The sequence below is a fragment of the Hetaerina americana genome, unplaced genomic scaffold (assembly GCF_022747635.1).
Source record: "Hetaerina americana unplaced genomic scaffold, ioHetAmer1.1.p SCAF_1, whole genome shotgun sequence".
Lineage (NCBI taxonomy): Eukaryota > Metazoa > Arthropoda > Insecta > Odonata > Calopterygidae > Hetaerina > Hetaerina americana.
This window is the reverse complement of record NW_027286069.1, coordinates 97,954,587-97,975,372: the sequence shown is the minus strand read 5'-3', so window position 1 is coordinate 97,975,372 and position 20,786 is coordinate 97,954,587. Positions and strand designations below refer to the sequence as shown.

General features: G+C 37.2%; 1 protein-coding gene across 1 annotated transcript in view; it reads left to right on the top strand.

The window, feature by feature from the left end:
- The window catches only part of LOC139692771 (adipokinetic hormone/corazonin-related peptide receptor variant I-like), a 310,976-nt gene that overhangs the window by 288,929 nt on the left and 1,261 nt on the right, over nt 1–20,786 (top strand). The gene's annotated exons all lie outside the window — the stretch shown is intronic.

The window sequence follows — 20,786 nt, the reverse complement described above, 5'->3', positions numbered from 1 at the left end:
TTTTTAATTTAAATAATTTTCAGAAATACTATCAACGGCGAGTGTTATGCGAACTTATTGCAACCTTTGAGCCAAGAATTCAAGCAAAAGCGGCCGCATTTGGCTAAGAAGAAAGTGTTGTTTCATCGAGACAATACACCAGCTCACAAATCTGTTTTTGCAATGACCAAAATTCATGACATAAAGGTTGAATTGCTACCTCATGCACCCTATTTGCCCCCTTGGATTATTTTCTGTTCGCAAACTTGAATAAATGGCTCGGTGGTCAAAGGTTTTTCAACCGTGAAGAAGAGATGTCGGCAGTTAATGGCTAGCAAGACAGTTCTTATTATAAAAAGGGCATCGTACTTTTTGAACATCGCTTGAAGAAGTGTATAGAGCTGAAAGGAGATAATGTTGAAAAATAAATACTTCTTTCCAAAATGTTTGTGTTTTCTTTGTTGGGTCGGGTACTCCTGAGATTAACCTCTTATATGAGTGACAAAAACCCCTCTCCAAATATGACGCAAGTAAATGCTAAGTTTCAGCTATTCTAATGTGTGATTTATCATTTCCTGTAAGAGCCCAACGCGTATCCTTCGATATTGCCAATCTCTTCAGATCATTATCTGGAGACTAATTTATAAAATCACGGAAAATTAATTCTTTCTAACGACAATTTTCCTGATAAAAATATCCTTAGGACAATTATTCATATATGAACGCATTTTTTGATAAAAAATGAACTGACTAGCGATGAACTCTGCACTCCACCTTTTTTTATGGTTTTTATCTTTTTAAGTTTAATTGAAGGTATTTTACCTGGTGAGAGAGAAATATTTTTAAGTAAAATACAAGTAATCACCGAAAATTGCTCAACTTTTTTCAATTTCTAAGTGAAAGTTCATCGTTTAAAAGCAATCTTTTAGTGAATTGGCAATCTTGAAGTTTTTGTGAATTGAAATTGGAGTGCTGTATATTTTCAATCTCAAATTTATGACCGGGAAGGATACCTAAGCCAATTCGGTATACGGAGAAAATCAGTAACCTTGGACAATAATCCAAGTCAAATCCATCCCTAAAAATTATCGATCCTTCATGAATCATTAAATATATTAGTAACCATCCTACTCCTTGAATTAATTTATAAAAGGGATATAATTGTCATAAAACATGTCACTGTAATGATATCTTTCAGCTTCCTGTTTCACGATATGACCGAAAATATATTTAAGAAGAAAGCTGTGTTTAGCGAAACATAATCCTCTGAAAGAACCGTTAGGAGTTGAAACCAATACTCTTAAAGAAAAATTGCATCATCTACCATCAACAGCCATTCACTAAGAAAGATTCTTAAAATATTCTGATAGATACCAAAAGCATCCAGAGCATGTGACAGGTATGATAAGTTTCACTTTCAGTAAAAAGGTAATGTGCATGAAGAGTGAGACACGTGTGAGATGAGGTGGATATGGTTTATCCTGCCGTAACTTATTCTGCATGGTTCAACTGCGAGGAGTTTGAAAATTAAACATTTAAGAGATTCTCAGTCTGTACATCTTTCATCCTTCATGGTGATACGCCTGAGAAAGAGGCTCCAATTACACTCTGGATATAATATGCCTTCAGTACAAAGACCGACGACTGAATTTATTACGTTATAAGAAAGTGCACAGCAGAAAATGACGGAATCTTTCTGAAAGTAATGCCATTCAGCCCTTCTAACTTTATCTTTCAAAACTTCTTCCTTTCACAGTCTCCATATAGTTGTCACTTTACCCCTATATACCGATATACCCCCTTATAAAATTCACACATATAAAATACATTACCCCCATATGAAGTTCATATACCGAACTGCATAACCTGAACAATTACTTATAGAAATACAAAAACGACCAAAAATCGTAGTGTCTAATAAACGCGTTCCAAGGAAAACTTACAAATTTAATTTTATTCTTCCCTTAGGCTCTTTTTATTGACCGAATTCAAGTTCCAGAAGAAAGGCATTCTCAGCATCTTCAGTCCCTCCTCTTTCTATGCCCACTCCCTCTTGAAGGACTTGGGGCTCTTCTTTCACGTGCCAAACAGTTCACAACAAAATGATCCATCGGTTGGTCTCCATAGTTAAATTGAACTACTTTTCTCACGACTGGATATCGGATGGAGTTCGGGAATGGAGAGGAGAAAAGCAATGAAATTGTGTAGGCACCGGGGAGACTGCCGCAGGGAGAGTAAAGTGGATGCTAATGTCAGGGGAGAGAGGGATAGAACACTTCACGACCTTACACTCTCCTGAAAAGGAAAGGACGATAGCTAGGGACTTCACCCCTAGGGCCAATTTTTCTAGAATATCTTGGCTCGTAAAAGCACCATAACATGATAACAAATATAAGGTATTCCTTGACACTGTCGAATGAGGTAGAGAAAGATTGAATTATATAGGGATGTATACGCATCAGAATTTTATTATGCATTGATCAATTATTTTTAGATATTTTTTCTTTCTAATCCTATTACCAAGCATACTTTGCTTGCAAAGCGCTAACCGTATTTCTATAGTATGGACCCTGGATTTGGAATAAATGAGACTATATACGCTAGCGTGTTTAAGCGTTTGGTACTGAATGGTTGATTATTAGGCTGCATTATTCGCGGAAGATTCTCATTAAAGGAGGAAAGTTTTCTAGAGCAGTTTCCTCCCGAATAGGTCTCTCGTGATGACAATGGTAGTTGGTTGAGGCGATTTTGGAAATAGGAGGATCTAATAAAACAACGGTTTTGGGGTGTATTCAAGCGCAGCAAGTCCCCTCGAGTAGTGTGACAAAAATTCATTACTTTTTCTGAAGTCAATGAAAACTTTATCGCTAGTGCTAACTTACTTACACTAAAATTCAGGAATTAAAAACTAACTATTGGCGTCTCACTAACTATTTCATTATACACCCGCTCATCTCAATAAAAAAGCATCTATCATCATATTAAATTCAATTCCATATTTAACATTCAATTTTGTAAATGCATTAGCTTTAAACAATTTGTAAACTAGTACATTTGTTCGAGCATTATTCGGAAAATTGAATTTATTTAAGTATATCCTTTTATGGTATATGTATGCTTTGAAACAATTGCAAGTAGTTTCTAGGAAGGATCATCAATGTTAAATAAATCATTTTCTTATTTGGCCTTAATTCGAGGAATTCTTTATGCATCGAATGCAAAATTCTAAAGAACTCATTGCAGAAATCGCTCAAATCATAATTAGTTGATTATAGAATATAACCCTCTACCGTTTTAGCCTTCAATCCGAGAAAGCATATAGTGTCCCTATTAAAGGATTTGGTACTCTTCCACTGATTTTATTTTAAGGTAAAACGCGTTTCACTGATTTGCGGTATCGTTCGGTTCAAATTTAATTTACAATTAGCCGTGGAATATATACGCTTAGGACGGAGGGAAGAGGTGTCTACGGTTGGGGGGTGAGGTAGGGTGGGATGCTGAAGGTGTTGGACGGAATTATTTGGTTTCGGGAAGAGATGTTTGTTCCATGGCGATGAAGTGACATCGGGGTGGGATGTAGACCCCACCCCTATGCCACGGCATGGAGAGGGTTTGCGATCAATTGCGTTTGAAGGGTAGGTTTTGTTTTTCCCCTCAAGGCTAGTTTCTCGGAAAGGAGTGGGGATGATTGCGGATACCATTACTTATCAATAATAGCCGGGTAGGTGTCTGCTAAGTGCCTTCTTTGCTCGAGAGCGTCCAATTTCATTCTTTTAGGGAGAATGCGCAGTATTTCGTAGAAAAAATCAATATTGTGGTTTAGTTATTTTAATGAAGGTATTTTGCTAAGGCGAAGTTGGAATTCTGATTTTTGTGACACCTAGCGTGTTATTTGGCTTATGTCTTAAAATTTCTCCCTGTTTGGCCAAAGGGGGAAGGCGAAGGTGGTAAGAAAACATAGATAGATAGATAGTGGTCTTTATTTGGGCGAAATTATAGGAAATAGCCCCCAGGAATGGGATCGAGCATCACATGAAGTATTTCGATTCTTGCCCAATTACTTATGTGTGCTCTGCAGGAAAAGCTAGCACTCAATCGGGAGTTTGGCCCCACAAACATACACAAAGTAATCAGCAACTCATCCGATGGTTGTTGACGAAAATTATTATTTGCCGAGACCAGGAACATTCCACAGGGTTTAAGCACGCTACATCTGTTAGTAAATCCTGATGGGGTTATTTTTTGGTGTTCTGTTCAGGAGACAGAACTGTTATGTCCCAAACATATGAAGCTGTTCGAGTTGGACTTCATCCCAGCCTAGAGACCCGCTTAAAACATTCAACAAGGGTCAAAACTCTCAGCCATAGAAATCGCATCCTGCAGTGTTCATAGAAATTTGTTCTCTACGCCGTAGATCACTGAAGAGTTTGGATACTCTACCTATATATGTAAATTTTTCGAGGTTTTCGGGTGTCATGTGAAGTAAACTGCACTAATAGGTCGCAAGCACAGAAAGTGGTTTGTGGTGGATTAATTCCGCGCCAGCAACTAAGCACACCCATGGAGCGCCCGCGATTTCTGTGGTGTTTACGGGAAGTGCAAACATCAACTTTCCCCTGGTTCACAGAAGTGTGACAGTACGCTCTGCGCGAGTGTGATAATTTGATCCATGGTGCAAAATTGACAACCCCTCGAACATGGTGAGTGAGCTTCGTAACTATTAATTCCGACTCCTTTAAGGAATTCCCAAACAATATCGCTGAGGAACAATTGATATTAATGGCCTGTATCATGTGGTCGTACCTAGAGAATAAATACTTTTCCGTAAGCATCTGGACGAGATATTTCGGCGCGCTGTCTCTTTCGCGTTGATCCCTGGTGTGGAGTTAATTTCCCCACAAATCTCCTCGTCATGTGCCTTGACGTATGCTTTAGTTCAACTCAACAAACACGCTCCCAGGCTTACTTGCGGTCATGCGAGTTCCTCTCCCTGTTTATTACTCAGGAGCATGCTGGTGAGTTCATGTGCATAGATATAAATCCCTTATTGAATGCAACCTGTGGCTTCATTCACGTTTTTTCCTATTAATGTGAATTTTTCCTTCCTACGTGTCCAAGTAATCAACCTGCCGTGGAACGAATAACAGGGTTCACTATTTCAGACCTTTGTTAATGTAAAAAACATTTTTGTCTAGAACTTTGATATAAAAATGATGGGATTAAATCAGCAGTTGTCTGTTCACTTCGTACTCTTTCCAACTTGCTCTTTGATAGGATCTTACTTTCATTCATCACACTTGTCTACGTGTTCCTTTTTAAATTCCGCCTTCTCTTCGGACGTATTTTATTTACAATGGCCTTTTGATCGAAGTGCATATAGCCATCTGTCCCCTCGAGTCAAAGTTGCCTTTTTCGTCCATTCCACATGTTTTATTGTAATATTAGGAATTCTTTGCATCAAATCAAACGCATTAAATTGCCTCTCGTACCAAAAGTTCCAGTAGAGGAAATCCAACTTCCTTGTTCGTCTTTTCGACTCAAGAATTAATTTCATAAAGAATCTTCGAGAACCCTAAGCCTTGCCATCCTTACCTTCGAGTCCTTTGATGTTTAGGAAAATTTTTGGAATGGACGATAGACGAGATAGAAAATAGGCTGGAGGCTGCTGCACGAACTACGCTCAATTAAGGTAAAAGGTAAATTTAATGTCATAAATGTGGCTGAAAATAATAGGAAACCTTTTGAACATATGCAAATAGCATATTTTCTGCTATCGCATGTCAGGGAGTTTATTGTGTATTTGTATTCCAGTCATCATGATTTTCACTAAATTAAAAAAATAAAATATATTTCAAAATATATATGTCCATTCTCGCTCCTGTTTATTTCCTAATTAGTCTGATTGTACACAAAACGCTTAACAATCAAATGTTTACGGAAATTGCATTCAAAGCAATGTAAAGTCTAGTTTCATTTCATGCCAGCACGAATTCAATTTACTAATATTTATGAATGAAATTAAAAAGGAATCGGTCACATGATAACATATTACATTTTTCTTTTCAATTTTCGTCGTAAATGTTTTTTTCGTTGCAGCATTACTGATGATGTATTTACATGGAATTGGAACAATTTCTATGTTTGAACTTTCCTCCTTACGTAAACCTAGAGTTTTTTTTAGTGTTACTCTACAATAGCCTCGTCAAGTTATATTTTTTTGAATTATAAAAATAAGATAACTCAACGTCCTATCTTCATGCCTGGCAAGATTAGAGAAATGCATCATAACCATCCCTAGACAACATTTCCATATTATGACCATACGTATATGTTCCTCAATACGATTTGTGGAGTGCTCTGGCATATATATATATATATATATATATATATATATATATATATATATATATATATATAGTGTGTGTGAAAGTATCGTTCCAATCTTAATAATGATTTCCTGTTTTTTCTTTAAATATGATGGACTTTAAAAAATGCCGAAAAATGTTTGTTGAAGACTTTATGAAAACCATGAATATCAAGTGGATTTGTTAACCTTCGGAATATATTTATTTCGAAATACATATATTTTCCAAAAATTGTTTTTAAAGGGACGTGATTTTTTACTGAACCTCAATCAAGGTCATAGCAGCCATCATAACCAGTCGAAAGCCTACCAGTGGTAATGTATCGCACACATCCTATATGCGGCTAAGGCATGTTCTCCCTGAAATTTCCATTCTTTCGACCTTTGAAATTTAGTTCGAAATTCTGTGTTCACGATAGGCGTAATTTAGTTTTTACCTAATTCTTCCCCATTTCTTTAACCGCCAACTCCGTTTATTCTCTTCATAGATGAACCGACCTCCCGTCTTTTTGTGTACACGCCCTCCCACTCTCCTCATACCTCACTCGACCCCACCGCACACCTCTCTTTGCAGGCACAGCGAAAATTCTTTCGCTTCTCTACTCGACATCAAATCTCTCATTCGTGAAGTCCTTTCCGTTTATCCTCGTCCTTTTCTCCCTCCTTTTAGCTCCTCGTGTTTCCCGTCGCCTCCGCTTTTAAGGGTCTCCTCCATCTCTCGCCCTTGTGAATCTTTCAACCCCATTCCTAGTCCTCCCATCGTCTCTTTCGGTCCATCCCTCGCACCCACACCGCCTCCGGTCCATCTCCAACCTCACCTCCCCCGACTCTCTCCTGGAGTCTCCCGAGTCCCGATCCGCTCTCATTTTCCCATCTCCCCCTTTCATTAGCGCCACTTCTACGTCTACCCCTAAGGCTACCGATCCCTCTCTCAGCAACATTCCTCTCCCCTTCTTTTTTCTCCACACTTTTTTATTTCCAGGCTTGGACTGGTTCAATCCGAAAGCTTCCCCTAAACGAAAAAAGTTCTTCATAAAGAAGAGTGATTCCTCGTAGATCTCAATTTCTTTCCTCCACCACCCACACGGGCCAATGCACAAAGGGGGCCCCTTTTATCCCTCATGCCATCATTCGATTCGCACCACTCTTCGGGCTTTTGCTTATTTCCGATGGCCCGTTGTTCTTATTCTATGAAGTTAATAATCCTTTGTGTATGAATGAAGGCCCTCTTTAGTTGTTGTTTTTGTTTTACAGTATTGAATTATTCTTGTACTTAAAACTATGTTGATTCTTTTCTTCCTGAAGGCCATATAGAAGACCATCAAATGCATCCTTCATGCGCTCGAACAGACATATCCTTCTACCCTTCCGAGTAACGCAGAAATAAAATAGCATAATCCACCCTTACGTTAATTTTTCGTTAAATTCCGTGCGAAATTTCGCATATATAGCCAAAACAAGCAGCAGGTTTGTTGACTGAACCAGCTGAAAATAAATGATTTCTGCGAAAAATATTTTAACGGCTTCAGCTTCGTAGAATAAATGGACCGTTAGAGAACAAGTCAATTGCATTTTGTGCCAAAACACTTGGTTCTGCAAACTATTTGGTACTACTGATGAGTATACGCTGCTGTTGGGGAAGCGTGGAGGTTTATATCATTTCTTCTCGCCACCGATCGCCTCTGGAATAGCTTCGACAACTGGCGACTAGCCTACTACGCGCAGAAATACGTTAAAGTCTTCATTCTAATCAACAAATGGCTGTTAAAGAATTCGGAATAACCTCTCACTACTCTGACCTCTGAAGTTGTATACTAGGAATATTACTCACTGTAATACTTCTACGTAGGAGATGGGTTTCATTATTCTATCATCTTACGATATTATATATATATATATATATATATATATATATATATATAATACGTTACACACACGTTATATATACGTTATAAATATACGTCTTATATATACGTTATACATTTATAAAAACTGAATGCTTCCTAAAAGGCGGTCGCACTGAATTCCTATTTCCATCCCATGATACTTTTGAAGGCAGTCCTTAAGGTTTGAGCATTGCTACGACTTTGACTTGGGATAGACAGCATCTTTAAGTATATGTACTCGTGTCTTTGTTTGAGTTGTATGGTGAGTAGTAAGAGAGGAGACAAACGGAAGCACTTCCTCCCAACGGTGGATATATCGGCCAAATATTTATCTTGTTTTTCCTCTTTTTTGTGAATTAAAAATGAATGGTATTTATATCACATTTCGTTGCCTAAGTAAATAAAGAGGGTTTGAGTCCGCAGAGTTGAAGGAACGGTGGACCGGATTGAGGAAAAGGAACACGTGCGGTGAGCCACGATGAAGTGGACTCAAATCTCAGCTTGAATACGCGAGCAGGCACATTATTTACTGTACACGTGTCTTCATTCTGAGATTCGAGTCCAATTTGTGGTGCCTTGTCGCGCACGCTTCCTTCTCTCCGCCTGTCCTCCCACTTCTACAGCCATAACGATAGCCAGCATACTTAGCGTGGTGGCGAAGCGGGAGGGACTTGGGCGTTATGTTTAACCGGAAATGTAGTTTCATAACAATGTTCCTACGCGCGTGTTACGATGTATCCGCAAGCACCCCGGGGGCATTCTCATTTTGCCTCTCGCCTAGCTTGCGAACACCTTTTCCTCCCTCCACCTCTCAGCCCCTTACATCCCCGCTCCCGTTTCACTTTCAGCTCAAGCAATCCCTCTCAAATTCATCCTTCCTCTCCTTCTTGTCACACACCCAAATGTCCTTGCTCCTCACCCTAATTCTAATGCAAAGCCCAGGAACTCATCACTTGAAATCCAAAGGTTCCCTCACGATCTTACTTAGTTATTCCCGTCTCGATTTCGCCAACTCTCTCGTATTTCATAATTGGCTCAGATCCAAAATTCGTTTCATCTTTGGTTTCAACACTTGGCAACTTGGGTTGAATTTTATCAGTTTAGAGTAATTCAGCAAGTTCTTGTGCCGAAAACATCATCACTTAATGATCATGTGCTAATTACAAGACGGGTGATTAGAGTTTTCAAACTATACTCTCATTTACGAAATAAGTCATTTTATTTTTTTTCTCTGACATGAAAATCTAAGTGATCCAAGTAATGTTGTAAGTCAGAGGCATATGAGCATACGTTATTTTGTGTTTATGCGTATAAACTTCCTTTATTTTTTCTTATGGAATTTGATAATAACACATAGAACTATTTCCTAATTAGTATTTAATTTAACCACAGCCACAGACAGTAAATTAGATTATGTACCCGGTGGATTTCTTTTTCCTGAAGAAACACTTGCTGTAGAGACTGGTAGCACATCGAAGAATATCATAAGTCCGCAAAATAATAATTCATCATAATTCCTCAATATTTTGATTTTTTTGGTTGATAATTACATTTTGTTTCAGCGTGTAAATCGGTTTGATATTTAAATATTCAATTTTTATCCAAAATTTAATTTCAGGAATACATTACACAAGTCGTATACTTGGGTAAACCATGGAAACCATGATATAATTTGTAAGATTGTTACTTATTGATTTAATTTTTCCGCTGTAGACCTTTGTTTCGCCCGATCACTCAGGGGAAACTTTCGCTCTGGAATTTATATTAATTAAATGTTTCAGGCTATACTTAATTGAAAATATCACATGAACGAATTTAATCTAATACACCTATATATCACACAGAAACATTACTGAATACACACGAGATATTGTTGCCGAATTTCGAAATAAATCGCAATTAAATCGATAACATCCAATTATTCGTGTTATAATATCGATTAGGCCGGGAAATTAGATATTATATGTATATTTCCAATATTTTTAGTGTATTGGGTTCATTTTTAACATTATTAATCGGTTTTATATAAAATTAATATTTTGCGAAATAATGACAATATTCTTCCACACAGAAAATTGGAAATATTCACAAATTTTAGCTTCATCAAATGACTGCTTATATCATAAGATTTAAAATAAAGAAATGAGGATGAGTCGCAATGTAAGCTCTAAAAACTATGACCATTTCATGATAGCTGAAAAAAGAGTATCTCTTTAATTTTTACCTTTCGGTAAACTGCTTTTATTGTTGCAAGACTTTTTAAGTTGAAGAAAAACGTATTTTAGCCTAGGGAATGGTTTTAAACGTGAGTCTTCCCGATTCAGTGCTTTTTTCAATGTAGAATATTTCTTAACACTCTCTCGAGTATTTCTCTAGCGGAAAAAATAATTACCCTACCTATCTAGCTCAGCCTTTTTGTTTCTTCAAATGGTTTCCATTCGTCAACGGATCCCGGCTTCATAAAATTGGCAATATATCTCGACTGCCTGATTAGAAAATGTCAGTAAAGTGGTTGCTTTAATTATAATTCCTTAATGATGATTGCCACTTACTTTTAACTGGCCTTGATGGCTATCAGTGACCAATTAATAGAGTTCTTTTCGTAGAAATATTTAGCTCTTTCACGGAAATGAAACTCTTGTTTATACAATAACAGGCGGAAACGAATGAAATGCGGTCCTTTTTTATCCGATATTTACCCTCCGTGAACTTTTCATTGTTTTCATTTCAATTATTAAAATTGGTTTTCATTTTAAAGTGACGATGATCCGATGATTCCTAGTCAAACTTCTGTAGCACTTATCTGATGGATGATTTTTTTGTTCACCAAACTTCTTAAGTAAAATTCACATTTAAATTAAAAATATGAATTATTGAAAGTTTGTGTATTATAATAACGGTATTTCTCCAAATGTATTAAGTTATTTTCAACTTTGACCCAGCTTAAAGGATTTCTCACATGGTTCTTGTCCCAACCAAGTCGCGCCTCTGTATTTCGGCTGTGGGTGTTCAGAAGCCGCACCCGGATTTGAGCGGTGTATTTTCCGGGCATCAATAAAAGCGCTCTTTCCTCGAGACTATTGCGCCAATTTTGTGCTCCTTTAAGCTCCCATTAACAGTTCGTTAGCTCTCCATTCTATTGCCTCTAATCCCCTCAAATTGGGCTTTTCTCGGTCAAGTGTACATCTTAATCGCCAATTCTCCTTATTACTTCTTTATTTCTTCCTGATTTTCGTCTCCTCTCCAAGAACAGGATTTCGGCCAGAGGCGTCCCACTTCCCCTTCTAATTTGGATGATAGAGCCTACACCCGAGGCCACATATTACGGAAAGTGTGAAGAGAACCCGGATCTCATTTCGGCCTCTTCAAGAGAGTCTTTGAGAATACTCCTCTACCTATGACCTCATTTTTGATGAGTCATCGTGCCTCATTTCTTAAATGAGGTCCTACGTTCATCATTTCATGAATTTCTCCGTAGTTAAAAAATGTCCGTGTGATGAACTGTATACAGAAGTTCACAAACATTGTTTTCATCTACGATTTTGTAAACTAAGTTAAGGTGGGCATATTTAAGCTATTAAGCATTTAGATGGAAAAGAGTGGTCACTCAGAGTAAGGTAAATTCGGGATTCAGAGAACAGTGTTAAGGGAATCGACTGCGATGACTGTTAGCTAACCCTAAAAAATGTAAAATTCAGAACAAGTTAAGTAGACATATAGTACAGGTACGAGTATCTTTTTGAGTCTCGTATCTTCATTGAAGTAGTAATTTTAAAAAAATAAGCTGATTTTCGGATGTTACTTTCCATTTTTGTCACATTTTTCTTTAAGAATATTTCTTTTTATAGTTTTGTGCGAATAAATTTTGCTCCTCGTGATTTGAAAGGAATACTTTCCCTCATTTTCTGAAATGCGCATGTTTATGTATTGCTCATGTCGTCAAAACATTTAAATTGAGAAGTAATTGGTCCATTGAATTTTTTATTTCAAATGCATGTATGAACAAGAATTGATAATTAAGAAAATTGCTTCTATTCAGAGGGATTAGATTCCTCGTGAAAATTATGTTCATTGTTTAAATTAAATAATTCACGCGAATTTTAGCATTGATTTAGGAGATATACCTTGCATGCCTTATTGAAAATTGATGTACGTAAAACGTCGGAGACATTATCTCAGGCGTTTTACTAAACTTGAAGAAATATAAATGAAGTGGTTAAAGGCCACCGGCGAATCACTCAAAAGCGTATCGCAAACAATATTGGTCGAGTTTGTCGTGTTAAAGGCAGCCTGGCGCCAATAATCTTGCAACACGACAACGCTCGTCCACACACCTCGCGCGCAACTGGAGAGGCTCTGCGAAACCTGAAATTTGAACCGATTCCACGCCCTCCTCATTTCCCCGATCTTGCGCCATGCGATTTTTATTTTTTTTCCTCAACTCAAGAGACACCTCAAGGGTAATCATTACACCTCGGACGATGAGGTGAAGGCAGCTGTCTAGTCCTGGATTCGAGAAAAGAAGCATTGATATAACACTAGAACATGTCCCCATACTTCCGCTTCTCACAGTACATCGGATGAATGTAGCAACCTCAAACCTGCACATGCTTGTTGAGGGGGAATGTTACTTCCACATTCCACCAGGAAAGCTTCTGAAGGTCATTTTGTTTGTGGTCTACAAGCATGTGTGCATTAGTTTTCAGCCTACCCTCGTTCATGAATTTTAAGAATACTGAACGATTTTTAAAATTATTAAAATACCTATAAATATCATTTTAAATTAAGTTATGTATTTCTCTTTGGGATTTAAGCCTCGTATAATGTTTATAAATCCACAATATTGTGCTGCGTTCTTTCTGGGATTCTTCAGCTGAAGAGTCCCACCTGCAATTACGACGAAACCGTTGTCTTCTTATATAATAATTACATGCGGATGAAATACTGAATACTGAATAACTGATCGACACCATTCCGTGGAACCCTTCACAACAAGTTTGAATCACAGGTTTCCTTTGACATCTAACCCATTCAGTCCCTCTGTTGAACTTGCATTAACTATTTGATTGTGATGTACCTGATTATTTTTTCCAATCCATGACTCGATCTTACGGAAACGTTTGTTTTTTAATTTTTTCAATAAGTGATGGAAGTATGGAACCTTCCTTTCTATCCTTCTTCTCTCCGTTTGGTGATGTATAATCTTTCTTCATTCACTTTCAAAGAAGCCTTACATTCAAGTTTTTATAATTAAAAGAGCTAGGGTATTCCTCAGTTTCTAATTTTCCAAGGTTTTATTTGTCTTTAAATAGCCTTTTTCTATATTTCAAAGAGAACTATCATTTTTCCCTCATTTCATAATTCCGTCTTATTTCTTCCTTGCCTTTGCCACGACCACAATCTCCCTATCCTATTCAACGTCCCTATCGCTGCCTTATCGTTATCCCTCATTTCTCATGCTGTCAGTATTTCAATTTGTTAAATATGAACTTTTTTCAGTTTTTTTTTGCCTCTCCTATCTTGACTGTGTTCCACCGCCAGCTTTTGCAACTAATTTTTACCTTTCATATTACCCATCTCATTTAAAAATAATCCAAATGTCCCTTTGACAAAATCCATCCCTTTTCACTCCTCCACCTAGCTACTCAGTCACCGTCCCAGCATCTCCATTTTTTTCTAAAGCCATGAGAAGCAACATGGCATATTTAATTGGTCTTTTCATTGAAATTCCGACCTCCTGCGTAATTAAGCAAGAGGTCTCTCATGCTTCATTCCTCATTTAAGGAAACAGGAGTAATCTGTTTCGCATTTTGACGAATTCTGGCGGTAAAGGAGACACTGGGTAAGGCTATGGCTTGCAGGAAGGAAGGAAAAGGTGCCTTGAGACTGTTTAGAGGAATATCCCCACGATCATTGCTTTTCGCGTGCGATCACCCCTCCGCAATATAATAATTAATTGCATGTTCTGTTTTCCCAGTGAGTCACGACTCATTTCAGCCAAGTCCGAAGCTAAGGTAACCTTTCTTCTCAACTTGAATCATGCGAAAATCTGTCATTAATCGTATTTCGGCATTATTACGAGCATTTAAAGGAAAGGAGCGTTCGATTTATTATTAAAATTGTCACCAAGGACGATATTTTTGGCCTCTTTAAGTCATATATTAAATGATAAATTAGTTTTCCTCTCAAATGAATCACTCAACGCATCCCATTCTTTGCTTATTGTTGAATTGGATGCATTTGCACGCGAAGCCTGAAAATGAATCCCTTTGCCACTTGACCTACTATACCCTCAGGTATCCTTACAAATATGCGACCCTTGGTACTTTACAAGCCTTAGGGTTGCATTCCACTCCCGGCATGTGAAAGTTCAATTCTTGTGGAATATTCAGGGGACCCGTCCAATGTACATCGAGTTAATACGCTGTCATAATTGCTCATAGATTAACATATTCACAATTATTTATCGTCACCATCGGCAGTTGGCACAAATTTCTAAGATTTACTTCAGCTGTCGACCATTTTTTCTACCATTTCAATTATAACATTTCATCGAATTCTTTAACCATTTTATGGCTTCCGGAATTTGATCAAAATTTTGTTCTTATGTCGTAAAATTTTGTTCTTTCCCTATAGTAATTTCCATGAACTCTTCATAATTCTAATTATCTTCGTAAAACTCTTTCGATGCAAATTATCTTTAACTTTTATTCTTTACGTTTATTCCTTCGTGGTACTTATTCTTTGCTTTGAACTAAATTTCACTGACACTTTTTAAAAACTTTTTGCGTTTAGTGGCTGAAAGAAACACAGCACTTTCATTTGAATTTTTTATGAACTGATAATATTAACATAGAATTCAATGATTATTTTTATCCACCAATAGGAAACACCCAATATTATTCACATTTTGGAGGATATTATGTGTTTAGAAGAGCTTAGCGAGTGAATAATGCAGAATTTCTTTAAAGATGAGGAAGAAAATGAAGTATCATTTGAAGAGTGTTCATATCTGAGGCGATCATATCCCTTTGCATGAAAATATTATTATACATTGAATATGGCAAAGGAACGCACACTTCGTCAAGTTAATGTACGAAATTCTGGAGAAATATTTTTTCGAACTCCTGAATATCTTCAAGTTTGGCTATAGACCAAGCTGTCAACGCGGAGTACTATCGGAATTAATCGTTGGCTTTTCATAGAAGTTATTATAGAAAAGTCTAAAGAAAATTTCTAGTTTGTTCAATTAATACCGTGCTCTGTTGATACCATAACAGAGGGAGGCACTCCCTCTGTTATGGTACTAATTTTTTAGCCTTTTTTCTGTATCTTTCGTTATTCTAGCATACAAATTTTAATACCATGCTGTATACTAATTAATTAGTAGTAGTAATATTTATTAGGGGATGAGACCAACAAGTAAGGTCAATGGCATATTAAAGAGAGGTGGGTAATTAGGTAGAGGTTGACTGTTCAGGGAAGGGTGGAGAGAAACCCGGCGTCGGCAATACTTTCTGCGAAAGTTGCTGATAAGTCTCATCCGACGGACGGTGTACTCCACTTTGGATCCCCTCAAAATAGCACACCAAATAGGGATCGGGATGCCTTTGAAAAACTAAGTCATCGCCAAGGTTCAAACCCGGGCCCTTGTTCAGGGAAGCCAGTAGTCTGACAGCCGCACCGACTCAATCTCCGTCAAATGAAGCTTAAAATCAGCAAAGGTTCATATGTTTTTGTTCCTATTCCGTTTAAACAACCGTTTTGGGGTAGCAGTCACGTTTTCTTGTTCTTTTGATGTCTTTATGCCATTGATTCCCTCTAAAAAATCTGAATGAAAGCCAAGTGTAGCCTTTGGAATCACACAAGTTGGCTTTCATTGGTTTATTGGGTTTTCCCTCAAGACTAAATCCAATTATCAAAATTTTCTCTCAGTTATCATCGTTGGAACAAGTTAAGTGGAATATTTCAAGGAATCTAATTAAAAGAGCTCAAATAGCTCGGAGGCATTGTTCCGTTCGGAAGGGCGGCATCATTCGAAAACTTAAAACCTGAGACCCTGCTTCAATATACATGCCGTTTTCTAACACTCCCACCCTCTACATTCTCTCTTCTTGTCCCAAAATATCCCCTGCATCGTTTACTTTCATCTGCTAAAGTCATTTTGCCGAGAGAACCTAAATCTCCATTTAATGAAGGCTCATTCACGCAAATAATTTAAGCATCTGTACTATCGGAAAGTTTCATCCACAATGAGTCTACTTTCAGTGCTTTATAAATAAAGAGAGAAGTGACAGATGATGCAAAGTTTAAAGTGGCCCACGACTTTAAAATGTTACTACGAAAATATAATAGACACTGATAAAATTTCTTGCAAATGGAGCCTATTTTAAATATTAAAATTTGGTATGCTTTTACTGCTCTTATTTTAACCTGGAGTTGGAAGTGAAAGTGAGGATGAATTGATCAAAAAACCTGTAGAGTTTGGAGATTCCACTGATAAGAGCAATGAATATCATCTTCATCAGTTGGCAAATACACCACTGAAAATAGATTGTTTTCTTGTACAAATGAAGAAGGCACTCCCCTCAGATGGAAAAATAATTACTTTTTTATATTTCATCTGTTCCTTTTTAAAAGCTATCCTCTCTGTCGCTGATAGTCGAGGTGGTTTTAATTTGAAAACGGTAACGAAAACTTGTGAGAAAACACCATTTAATATTTTTACTAATGTCTCAAAAGGGTACTAGTGTTAAAGGATAGAAAATAATAAAAAGTAAGATATCCCTAATAACAAAATAATTTTGAAAATACAAACTGAGTGACTCATTGTAACTTATCTCTTAATACATTGGCCACAAAATAAATGGAAAGCCTCGAGATCTTTCAATTACTGCCTACTAAATTTAACCAGATTAATGAAATTAAATGAAATTTATACAATTTGATCAAAATTAAATGAAACTAAATATGCGTAACTTTTTTTATAAAATGCTTGTAATGAGCACCATCGTAGGTTCTAAACGATATTAATTTACATTTGCATCGAAAGATAACTGATTTCCTCATGTTATACTATCAGAATTTATTATTTTGGCGTTCTCAGAGAGAGGGAATTTGGGATTTAATGTTCAAAATTGATAGCCGCATAGCCGCTTGCAATACTTAAGACTTCTAGTCTCCATGATTGAGTGACAATAGTCGCCATTTCCCATTTCTTTCTGTGGTTTAATCCTTTCCACTCCCTACCCCCGAGTGTATAGTACCGCCCACCTATAAAACTCCTCTATCTCGAATCACCATAAATATCTTTTTTTCACCCAGTAGACACACATCACTTTGTTTACGCGAGGACGCCCAGTCCGTTTTTATCAGGCACCTGACCTTTCCATTTTTCGAATTCCTCCGCCGGCCCTATCTCCCTTCTCCCCCGTGTCAATTCCCCCAGTGACTACCGCGCTCCGTCTCTTCTCGCTCCCTCCCTCCATCTCCCTTTTTCCATTTTCTCTTGGTTCTTAATTTCAAGCTAATATTGACACTGTATACCCGCATTTCCCGTTCACGCGCTCTTCAGTATTCTCAGTTGGTTTTTTTTCTGGAGTTTTAGAACCCTTCTACTTTCCAAAAAGTTATTTTTCAGTGTGGCTCTGCAGTAATTAACCCTTTCAGAACATAAATTTTTTCTCATTTGAATCGTTTATACGTGAGTCACTCTTGAAAGTTGCTCTAAAACCACAGGCTTATAAGCATTTTGCTGGCGTGGGCTTTTTTACCCATACATCAAATAAAAATGCCTGAGCCGTGGTTACCTATTTATATAGATGTTGTAGAATTCATTAATTTCTAGTGCAGGTTAATTGCGTAATTTTTATAGGAGAGTAAAAAGTAAATCTTGAGAGTGTGGGAGCGAAAGAAAGGGAAAACAGCTCTGTTGACCTTTGTTATTTATAGAACTATATTGCAAGTTGTATATGCATGCTAAAATAAATATGCATTTTTAAGAGTCACAAGAGTGAATATCTCTCGAGCGGCCACGTTTATTCAGTGCTTTCAGTACAGCGGAAGTTTATGCGTTGACTTGTTTGATCGTCGGGATTTCTGATTATCAACCCTAAGATTGGTTGCATGCAGCTCTCTATTTCGTTTATCGGCCAACACCCTGTTGTCTACCGATTACAAATTCTCTTGTCTGACAAGACATCTGTCATAATTGGTTTTGTGTATTTCATCCGGGATATTCCCATGCATTTCTTCCCCTTCACCTTTGCCCCGAAGACTATTTTCATCTTGGCAATCAGTCTCAAAATGAACCTGACAGTTCCTCAACATTATGGCTATATTCTCATCCACTAAATTGTGTCAGTGACATGAAGTCACGAATTTGATATTATTAGGAATGAAAACTTCAGCATCTCCTTTAATATTGTAATTATTTGGATACCTTTTCCGTTTCTTGGGAAATCGAATTTTATGCCTTGGTATAAAATATCTCATGGGCGTGTAACCTAGCATCCACATTTCAATATTTTAGCGCACTTTCGCATTCATTCTCCTCTGCTTGGTTTATATTCTATAAATTTTAGCGTAATATATATTAATAAAATATTTTCCCCACTTGAATTGATGAACTATGTATTATTAAATTGTAAATAAACTCCGGGAGATGCCACGACAGTACCATTTACATGACGGAATCATCTGCTAATACACATTACAATTTGAAGTTATTGCGTTTTATGTTTTACTAAAGGTGACATATATAAATACCGAAACATATTTCTTAAATGATCACAAAGAAATCAATTGTTCATTCTCACTCACGACTGCTTGCAAAATTCAATTTTAGCATAGTATGGGCCACATTCTTTTTTTAGAATAGTAATTGATATTTACAAGTTAGAATTAATCTTAGGTAGCAACATTATAAGTTCTAATTTGCGGATATTTCCATTTTTTTATGAGGTCGTAATATGGTTGGTTAGTAGGGTCTTAGTGTGGTTGGCTAGGCCACCGAGATCTGCAAGTCGGCAGTCGTTCATCCATTTCAATAAGTTGTGAAAGGTTTCTCTAATTTTCTTCATTAATTACGTTTTTAGCCTGAGAGGAAAACCTACCATCTGCTACAGTATTTTCTCCTTTAATTTAACGTTCCACTGAGCAAGCGCGAAAATCCCCTGAGAGTAATCGTCTTTAACCCTCGACATAGGTATATATAAGCGTTCGAGTGGCACTTAGTCGCAGTGTGAGCGGCCCTGAATAAAAAAATTAAATTCTCCAAGATTAGCGTTTTCCCGGATTAAAATCGTCCCCAATCTGTCATTTCTCCTGAAGTATATCACGATTGGATGGAAATAAATTTCTTTTTGAACATTTTATTTCCTTTTCAATTCCAATAGGCCTCTGAAAATGCTTTTTGTGCCAAAAGTGGAAGGTTAAGTGCTCTTGAGCACAGGTTTGGACAAATATGATTTTTATCTCCTTGATTTGTACGCGGTATATATTCATGCGCTTGAGTTCCAGAAATAAATATTGTCTCTCCAAGCCCAAGCATGAGCTCGTTGAAATTGAAATCAGAATTTTTGGCGAAAGCAGAAAACAAGAGTGAAAATTAGTTTTAAGGACTGTATAAATCTTGAGAATTTAGCACAGTTTCGGTGTACATATGCCCAGCATGATAAAATAACCCCCCCCCACGTTGGTAAACAAAAAAAACCATGCTGAACCTTATTTGACAAAATTTCGTGCATAAATATATTAATATAAAATATATTCACAGTATTTTGGGTTGTTGCGTGCAGGCATAAAGGTATTATTATAAGTATATCGATGATGAAACGAAGATTTCAGATAATCCATTGAGTCTCCTTTTACCGTGGTTTCTACTTTTTCCGATTTCCGTGTAACTAATCTGTCGATTCTGGGGCTCAAATGCCGTGGAGAAGTTTCCCTCGGTTGTACTTCTGTTTCCGGGTCGATAATTCTCCATCAATTTTTATTGGTTCTGCTGCAGCGTCAGGCATTAGACCTTTGCCTTAAAATTTTTCGGAAACACTTCCTGGCCCTTGTGCCAATCAACTAATTTTGAATGAGATCTTCCAGTCGTTGCCAAAATGGAGCCCAAAGTCAGGCAAAATGTAACTTTGCATGTTATAGTTCTCTAATATTCCGCTAGAGGGTTTCGGGAGGTAGATCACTTAATGGAATAAAAAGGACTCGGTAGATCATACATTGCTTAGATTATTTCGACTACATTCCTTATAAAATCATTTGAAGCTATTAAGGAAATCGCAAATCAGCACGAAAGGGTTAAAATAACTAATGGCGCTCCTAAGAACGTAAAACAGATTATTGCCATTAGTCCTTTGGATGACATCATATTCGATTATAGCCACGCCCTAAGTTAATGATGTCTTAATTCATATTTTTAATTTTTAGTACCCTGCAAACCACAGACAAGGTGTGTGGCAGGGGGTGAATGCACATCAGACTAATCTTGGCCCGAATATTTTTACACCCACCGCGGTCGGTCAATGTTATTCTTATCCCTTATCGTTCGC